A 7866-nucleotide genomic window follows, 5' to 3' on the forward strand; every position below is an offset into this window, starting at 1 on the left:
TGCAGTACCTTACCAACTGCCTCATTGACTGGCATGCTGGAAAGCAACATACGGCATCAGACATCCTGCAGTGCAGTTTTGGACTGATGTAACTGATTGAACAGTCTGAATATAGGTCACTGTAATCAAATTCCTTTAAGTTATTCATACCTTAGAAACCTGCAATTGGAATTTGGAGCAGACAGCCTGCCTTGTTCATCCCACAAGGTGTATTTTTCATTAAATAGTCATTTGATAAAATGTCTGATGTCAATACACAGGGAGTAATTTCAGCATGACAGATGGACACATTCACACTTACTATTTGTCCCTACTTTGCTTTGATGTATCCAATAGCAAGTGGATCCACAACAGGAAAACCCAAGAATAAAGAAGTCCCTCTCTTACCAGGGCAGGGGACAGAAGAGGAGGGAGGGATCTGGGATCAGATATACAGTTTAGGACCTTCTCAAGTAGGGATGAAAACTGAAAGAGATTTTCCATAAGCAGCAGGCGCAGTGTGCATGCTCTCCATCATCTGGCACATCTGGGGGCAGTGCAATGGCCATGCCTTTTGCTGCACCCCATCTGGAAGATGTGCTCTCAACTTGGATTGCATTAAGCCCCTGGGTTAAGATCTGGGCCCTTGAAATCAGTGGGGCTTGCACATAAGGCTGACAGTGCTGTGTTGTACTGCCAGGGCTTCCCAGTTGTTTTAGGAATGACCAAAGGTTAACTGTAAGGCCAGGGCAATGCTATAAATTTAAGTTCTTTCCAGATTTAAGCAAGAGCTGACTGACTTTTCTGAGGACTGCAATTTATGTTTACACAGCTAAAGATTATCTTAGATCTCTAAAGGCTATCCTGGATCCCAGCACATGGTCTGTGAGACAGGAAGCATTTTTCACAGTAGGAATTACACAGCAGAGCACCAATCTGACCACGACACTAGGAGGTACTTAGGCAACTTGACAGAATTTCCTCGGTGCATGCAGTCAACAGCATGACTTGCAGACTATTCTTTTAATCTATTTTTTCAAAGATGAATAGATCATTTTGTATTGTTATTAGATCTGAAGGAGAAGTAAGACTACATCTGAAAAGCATTGCTTTGGAAAGTCACATCTGTTTTCAGAGCAGTAATGGCTCAACTGTTTGAGATCTTCTGTGGAATAGTTATAAATGAAGCTCAGTCGTAAAACTTAATATGCTCCATCTCAAAGGAAGGTATGCTTACATAGAACTCTGAAATGATTTTCATCCAGTTTGCTTTTAGTGCTAGGGGAAGGTATTACAGAGTGGATTACTGCTGTAATAAGGTTTTCTTATGGAGATTTAGAAATGAATGTACTTTATTAAAATATTAGTTAATGGTTTTCTCACATAGAATGTTGTGTATCACATTAATAATTTTAATTTTTATGCTACACATATATTTTGAAATCTTAAATTTTAATTAACACTCAGTCTCAAAGGTCAGTTTAATCTAAACTAAACTTTCAGGACCAGCTTCTATGCCATTACTATTGAATAATATGAGATTAGTGTGAAAAAATGCACACCTTTCTTCATGTTCAAGTTTAATGTTTCCAGGACTCACCTCACAACAACCATTAACAATTTAGACAGCACGAACCCACTGTGTGAAAAGAAAACTTCCAAGCAGTTGAGGGATAAATAATTTCACCCAGACCTTGCACTGCGTCTGTGCTTCCTGAAATGAAGTAACTTCAAGGTTGTTTGAGGAGAGCCTTACAAGGGCATCAGTTTGAAGTAGGTGGGTGAACATGAAGTAATTTCTGTTTCATAGATCTTCATGGCATCTAATGCATGTACTCAGTAATTCAGCGAGAAGAGCCATAGCACAGTGCTGGTAATTCCAAAGGTGATGCAATCAATTGCCCCATAGCTATGACATTTTTAACACATTCCTCTCAACTCTGTGTGGATACATTAATACCTCCACATTTGATGGATTACTAGGGCCTTTTCTTTGAAAAACACTGTTAACACCTCCCATCTCTTAATTAAGGAATTATCATCATGAAACATGACAGAATTTCCTGTCTTGTAGTTTTCTATAGCTAAGAATACTTCAGCATTTATTTTGGAGTTAGGGACAGATGCTGTCTTTGCTAAGATAACTATTCTTGAATCTTCCTAAACACGTGTTGCTGAGCAAATGGAGTTTATGGATTCTAGAGCAGCATATAGTGGTAATAATGGTAATTTCACATGTTCCCACCCTATGGTCAACCACATTTTTCATCTGTTGTACTGAATGTTCTCCATTTTAAAGAGGAAAGAGTTTTTTCTTTGGTGTGTGCTATGGAGTACTAGGTGAAGCAGAGATCTTGTAGATCTATGTGATTTAAAAATCTCTTGACTCTTATCTATACTTGACAACCAAAATGGACCTTTCTAGGTTCTCAAATGTGATCCTCTTTGATACCCTAAGGAGGGGAATCCTAAGAAGTTCCTTCCTGCTCATATAATGAGGCCTGTATCTGCTCTTTGACATGCTTATCATGTAATCATCATCTTGTGGGGCAAGGGAGAGCTGCATGAAAGCTTAAATCAAGCTAGAACAGTCTGGATCCTTTTCTGTGTGGCAGCTTTCTTTCTTAACTTCAAATCTTTGTCTGACTTCAGTCTGAACTCCTGAACAGAATATTTCTCCTAAACTTCTGAAGATGTTCATGCTCCTTCCTCATTCCCATCTTTGGCCTAAATCATGAAGACCTTGTTTTTTCCTCATGTCACAGCAGGCCTAATCTATTTGGAAAGATGAAACAAAAATATCACACACCATCACCTCTTTTCTTTTGTTTTTCATGTTTTCCCTATTTAATATTTGAATTTTACAAAGGAAAATACAAAAGAGTACACCAAGTAACATGAACTAGCATTAAGACCTGAGACAATGCATTGCAGCTGTTTTCAGCCACACAACCAAACTTGCAAATGTTTGCCCTAGGAGAAATCTTCATTGTGAGGTCCTCATTTAATATTTTACTCCTTTGCTCATCTGCAGAGAGAGTGCCCAGAACTAACTGTAGACCTGTTGGTCTGCAGATCAGAAGACCCTACAGAAGACACTGTGGCATCTTCTCGACAAGCCACAGACCCGCTTAAAAATTAAACCATTTCTGAGAGAAAATTATAGTCCATATCATTTTACTAACATTTTACTAGCAAGTTACTAACACAGAAACCCTCATGAAAAAAATCTGAACTCTCTATTCATTTTTAGAATTAAAGCCTATATTTAAAACTAGAAACTGATTACTCAACAGAAACAGTATGCCAATACATAGTCTGATTTGCTTTTTTATAGTGTTTGACAGCTTTTCTTAAAAGTCTTTCAGATTAGTTATCCTTTTCATTCTGGAAATACACGGCTGCTTTCCCACCTTTGAACACACCAGTATTTGACACGCAGTAGGAATCTACATTTTTGAAGAGGCTTTTACAGTCCTTGTCTGAGGCAAAGGTAAATGTCAATTCCTCTGCAGAGCTGTTCCTTATGCTAGTCAGATTGTCCCTTTTCCCCAAGAGTGTCTTGCAGTTGCCTGCTGTGCCTACCTTTACTTCAAGGCCTTCAAGACCAGCTAAGGAGAGGGCGTTTACAGGCCTGTCCCTGGGAAGGGCCAGCACTGCTGAGGTGTTAGTATATGCTGATGTGCCAGCTGTCTTCTTGGTCATCCCTAGCAGAGTGGTGCTTGACTGGCTACACACTAGCAATTTTCCTTCTGGTTCAGGCTTCACGAGCACTGGTTCTTTTAAAGACAACCTGTCTTCTGAACACTGCCATCACATGCTTGCCATTGATGCCGGCCAAGCAAAGAATAAGACTCTAAAGTAAGTTCAGTTGTTTGTAGGGTCCAGTTACATCTCTATATCAAAAAATAATAAGTTTTTTATATTTGGAAGTCAAAAGACATTAAAATTAGAGTCCATGAACAGGGAGAAATGGATGGTTGCACCTGGACATGTAGCATAACACCATTTGCATCTCTGTTTTCCTTGGTTTAAACTGGCCAGATTTTACTTGACCATGCAACTGAACCCTAAAAATGCTGTTTGTTTGTTTTCAAGCAGTGGAGAAGGCACTTTCATAGAACTGACACTCAGTACAGAGCTGCTGTTCTATTTTGGGATAACGCATTCCCTATTAATACTTATTGTTCTGCATTTATTCTATTGCCTGGTACTGTAATACACTGCTCTCAGTATGCTAATGGGATTTCATGGGGCTGCCATCACCAGCTTGATTTGTTACAGGAAGCCAGAACAATAAAGGCTTTGAGAAGAATAGTGTGAGAAATGCATGCCTGTGCAGAGGGGCATCAATGCAAAATGAAAAACAGCACTGTCTTCCACTGCTTGTTACTGCCATCTCATTTTCACCAGTAAATAACTAGTGCATTTCTCCCCACAATGAACACCAACAAAAGGAAGACAGCCTTTATCAACAATGGGCATACTATAGGAGGGGACAGAGAGGACAGCGTTCCACTCAGGCATTCAGTACAGTCACCTGTGATTCCTCACTGCTCCCAAGACCCCTGCATTTAAAGAGGCTCCCTCAAATTTTACTTCACCAAAACCCCACAATTTTCCATCACAAAATTCACAATGGGTTAACAAAGGTTCTGGCAGTTTAGAAATAGGTTCTGATTAATGAACTCATGAACAGCTTTTAGTGAAGATGTTTTGTCTGCTGACATAGTTCAAATGATAATCTGCATTTGGTAGCAGAGTGCATAACTGTGCTGTTAATTTCAGAGCACAGAGCCAGCAGCAAAGTAAGGTGGCCTTGGAAAATGGTTTCTTAATTTTCAGGGAGAATACATTACCATGATATAAGCTGGTCCAAAGTACTAGTGCTGTTTTCTAAGTTGCATGGTGTTTTTGCATTTATTTGGAAATTCAAAGAACTAAAAGAAGATAGGTGTTTTTACTAATTTCTGTCTCATCTATTTGCATTTCAATAATGTTTTTATATCAGTGCTAAAAACTACAGCAGGGGATAGAGAGAAAAAATTGGGAGAATGATTAATATGAGGTAATTTCCCTTGTCAAAGCTGAGCTTAACCTTTCAGGAGCCTTTGGCAGGCCACACATCAAGTGCTACCTGAAATATGAAAACAGACCCAGCTGGTATGGCATGCATGCAGAGGCAGTGCTGAATGTATCATATAGCCCACAGGCTGCCAGGAAAGGGTTGCATTAATATGCAGAAACCAAGAGTATCCCAGAACAGTTCTTCAAAAATTTAAACAGCCTTGGATTCTTTTACTCTCCCTTCCTCTTTCAGTGGCACAGCTTTGGGGTGATGCAAAAAATGGCCGTGGTACAAACCAATTGTTTTGAATCACAACTGCTCCTGCTTATGTCCCTCCCCAGCAATTCTCATGCTCTGTTATCTGTAGGTTGTGTGCTAGGCACTGCTCCAAAAAGCACTTTTGCAGCACTATTTTTGTGATAGTACTTTTATATAGCTTGGGAATTTCTTAGCTCATGTACCTTCTATGCCATCCTTCTATGTGCTGACTTTGGGAAGCTCAAGGAGCCAGGATTTAGCAAGGAGCAGCAGCTGTGTCTGGTACATCCTCCTCATGTCCATATGTCCAGCAGCATCAGAATTTATTGACACAAAGCTCCCAGGCTAGCTCTGGTCTGCTAGAAGGAGGGTCTGACTGTGGTAAGTACAACAGCATTTCTGAGCAGTGCCTGTGTGTTAGCATATTAGCATGTAAATAAATAAAAAGTGATGAATGATTGTGAGAACATTTCTGCCTCCATGTCTGTCACAATGAAGCATACTGAAAGACTGCTGTGGGTCCACGTGCTCTTTCTGGTGACAGTGCAGTGTATTGAGGTGTCTCATTTCTTATGTACTCTAGACAAGTGTGCATGGTAGCAATACCTGTAATCTGCTTTAGTAGTTCTGCTGTGAAAATAACAACAAAGTAGCTACTTTGTGATGTATTTCTTCACTTAAGTTTGCTAGGGAGGTTCTAAATTGATTTAAGTGTGACTTGGTTAAACTGTATTAAAATCTAAACCCATTAAAACATTTTCAACTGATATGACTTGCAGGAATTTTACCTCATGAACAAAATCATGGCTTAGAGATGACTTTTTCCAAAAGAGTGATTTTATCACATCTTCCCCTTGTCAGTCTCCTGGAATCTAGACTCCAATGAATCTGTGACTGTTTCATTGTTCTCCTCCGTAGCTCTGCTATCTCTGTGGTTTTTCTCCCTTTTCTGCATGACTGCACAGGTGCACTTGACAGCTGACTGCCACAGACTTAGCAAACTTCTCTGATTTGGCAAGGGTGTACAGAGAGGTGACAAATTTTGATGGCAAAACCAAGGGGCATGGGATAGTAATGATGGAGTTACCTTTGCAGAACTGCAGAAGAACTTTGTGGGACTATGTACTTGGGGATTAAAATTACAGATGAAATTTAACAAGGTAAATACAGACTGATGTACAAAGGACATGGCCTTGCCCCCATGAGTTCATAGGGAAAATATAAAATAAATGGTCTGAGCTGACAGTAATGAGTCAGGACTTGGATTCCAGTTTATAACAGAAAGTTTTATGACAAAACTTACTTAGTGATCAAAAAACCACTAACTTTTGGAAAGTATTAGCAAAGCATACAGAGAAAAAAATTTTACTATAATGTAAATCTGTAGTGGATCTATTTTCTTTTGCTTTCAGGAAGTTTATCATAGGTTTAGAAAATACCCAGAAAAGGACAAGTCAGGACAGAGGAGGTGGATCTTGCATACACTATAGGTAATTACACTGTGCAAATTCTTCACCACAGGTTCCTGTGAAACCTAACATTTCCCACCTAACATTTCATTTAATTTTTTAATGAAAATTAAACTAGCTAATGGAAGGTGAATACCTGAAGCCTTCTAAATTGTGAAAAATCAATTCTGACTCAGGAACCCTACAAGCTGCAAATTTTGAGAACCTGGAAAAGATTTAGGGGAAGACTGACTGTATCCTTGCTTTGCTCTGAAGGCACCTTGCTAGGAGATAACTTTTGGCTCATCGTAGTGAAAACAGGCGAGAAATTCTGACTAACTCAGGCATTTTTTATAATAATATGATATAAAATATACAAATAAACTTTCTAAAGCACCTCCAGAGAAGGGGAACACAAAGTTGACAGAAAGGCTTATCTTTTTGCTTCTCTGGTTGTAGTAAAGTTTTGAAAGCTTATAGAAACACACATAAGACCAAGATTCAAGCTGGACATAAATCACTGATAGTGTTTGAGGTTCTTTAAACAATAATTGCTCTAAGTGACAAAAGTTGATTGAATATTGCAGTTCTAGATTGGAATTATGAATCTTGTGTGTAATCTAAGTGTTTCTCTTTGAAAAGTATGAAGTAGTTCCAAACTATTTAGCTGATAAAGATTTTTCAAATGCTTGTCTTTAAGTGGGAGGGGAAAAGTACACAATGAAGAAAGAATAAACATATTGAAAGAAGGACTTTTGTGTTGGATTTTCTTTTTTTTTTTTTTTAACTATTCACAGCTAAAATGAGCTCAAGGTTGTGGTAATTTTGTTGTCTCCTGCTTGCACTTGCAGGGAGTTTTGGTTTTCTGCCAATTTGTTTCCAAGTGTTTTTTGGCGAGAAAGTATTAATAAATAGAGCTCTAGTAATTGCATGTTATTTTTTTTTTTTACCCATGTATTCATGGGTAACTTATTTTTAATCTACTAATACTTAGTTATGTATCTTCTATTTTCCACTGTATAAAAATTTTAATACTGAGATCCTGAAAATAACAATAATTTGCATAAAACTAAAGAGACAGTTTAAGAATTCTGTCAATGAAGAACACTTTTT

Source organism: Ammospiza nelsoni, chromosome Z (assembly GCF_027579445.1).
Source record: "Ammospiza nelsoni isolate bAmmNel1 chromosome Z, bAmmNel1.pri, whole genome shotgun sequence".
Taxonomy (NCBI): domain Eukaryota; kingdom Metazoa; phylum Chordata; class Aves; order Passeriformes; family Passerellidae; genus Ammospiza; species Ammospiza nelsoni.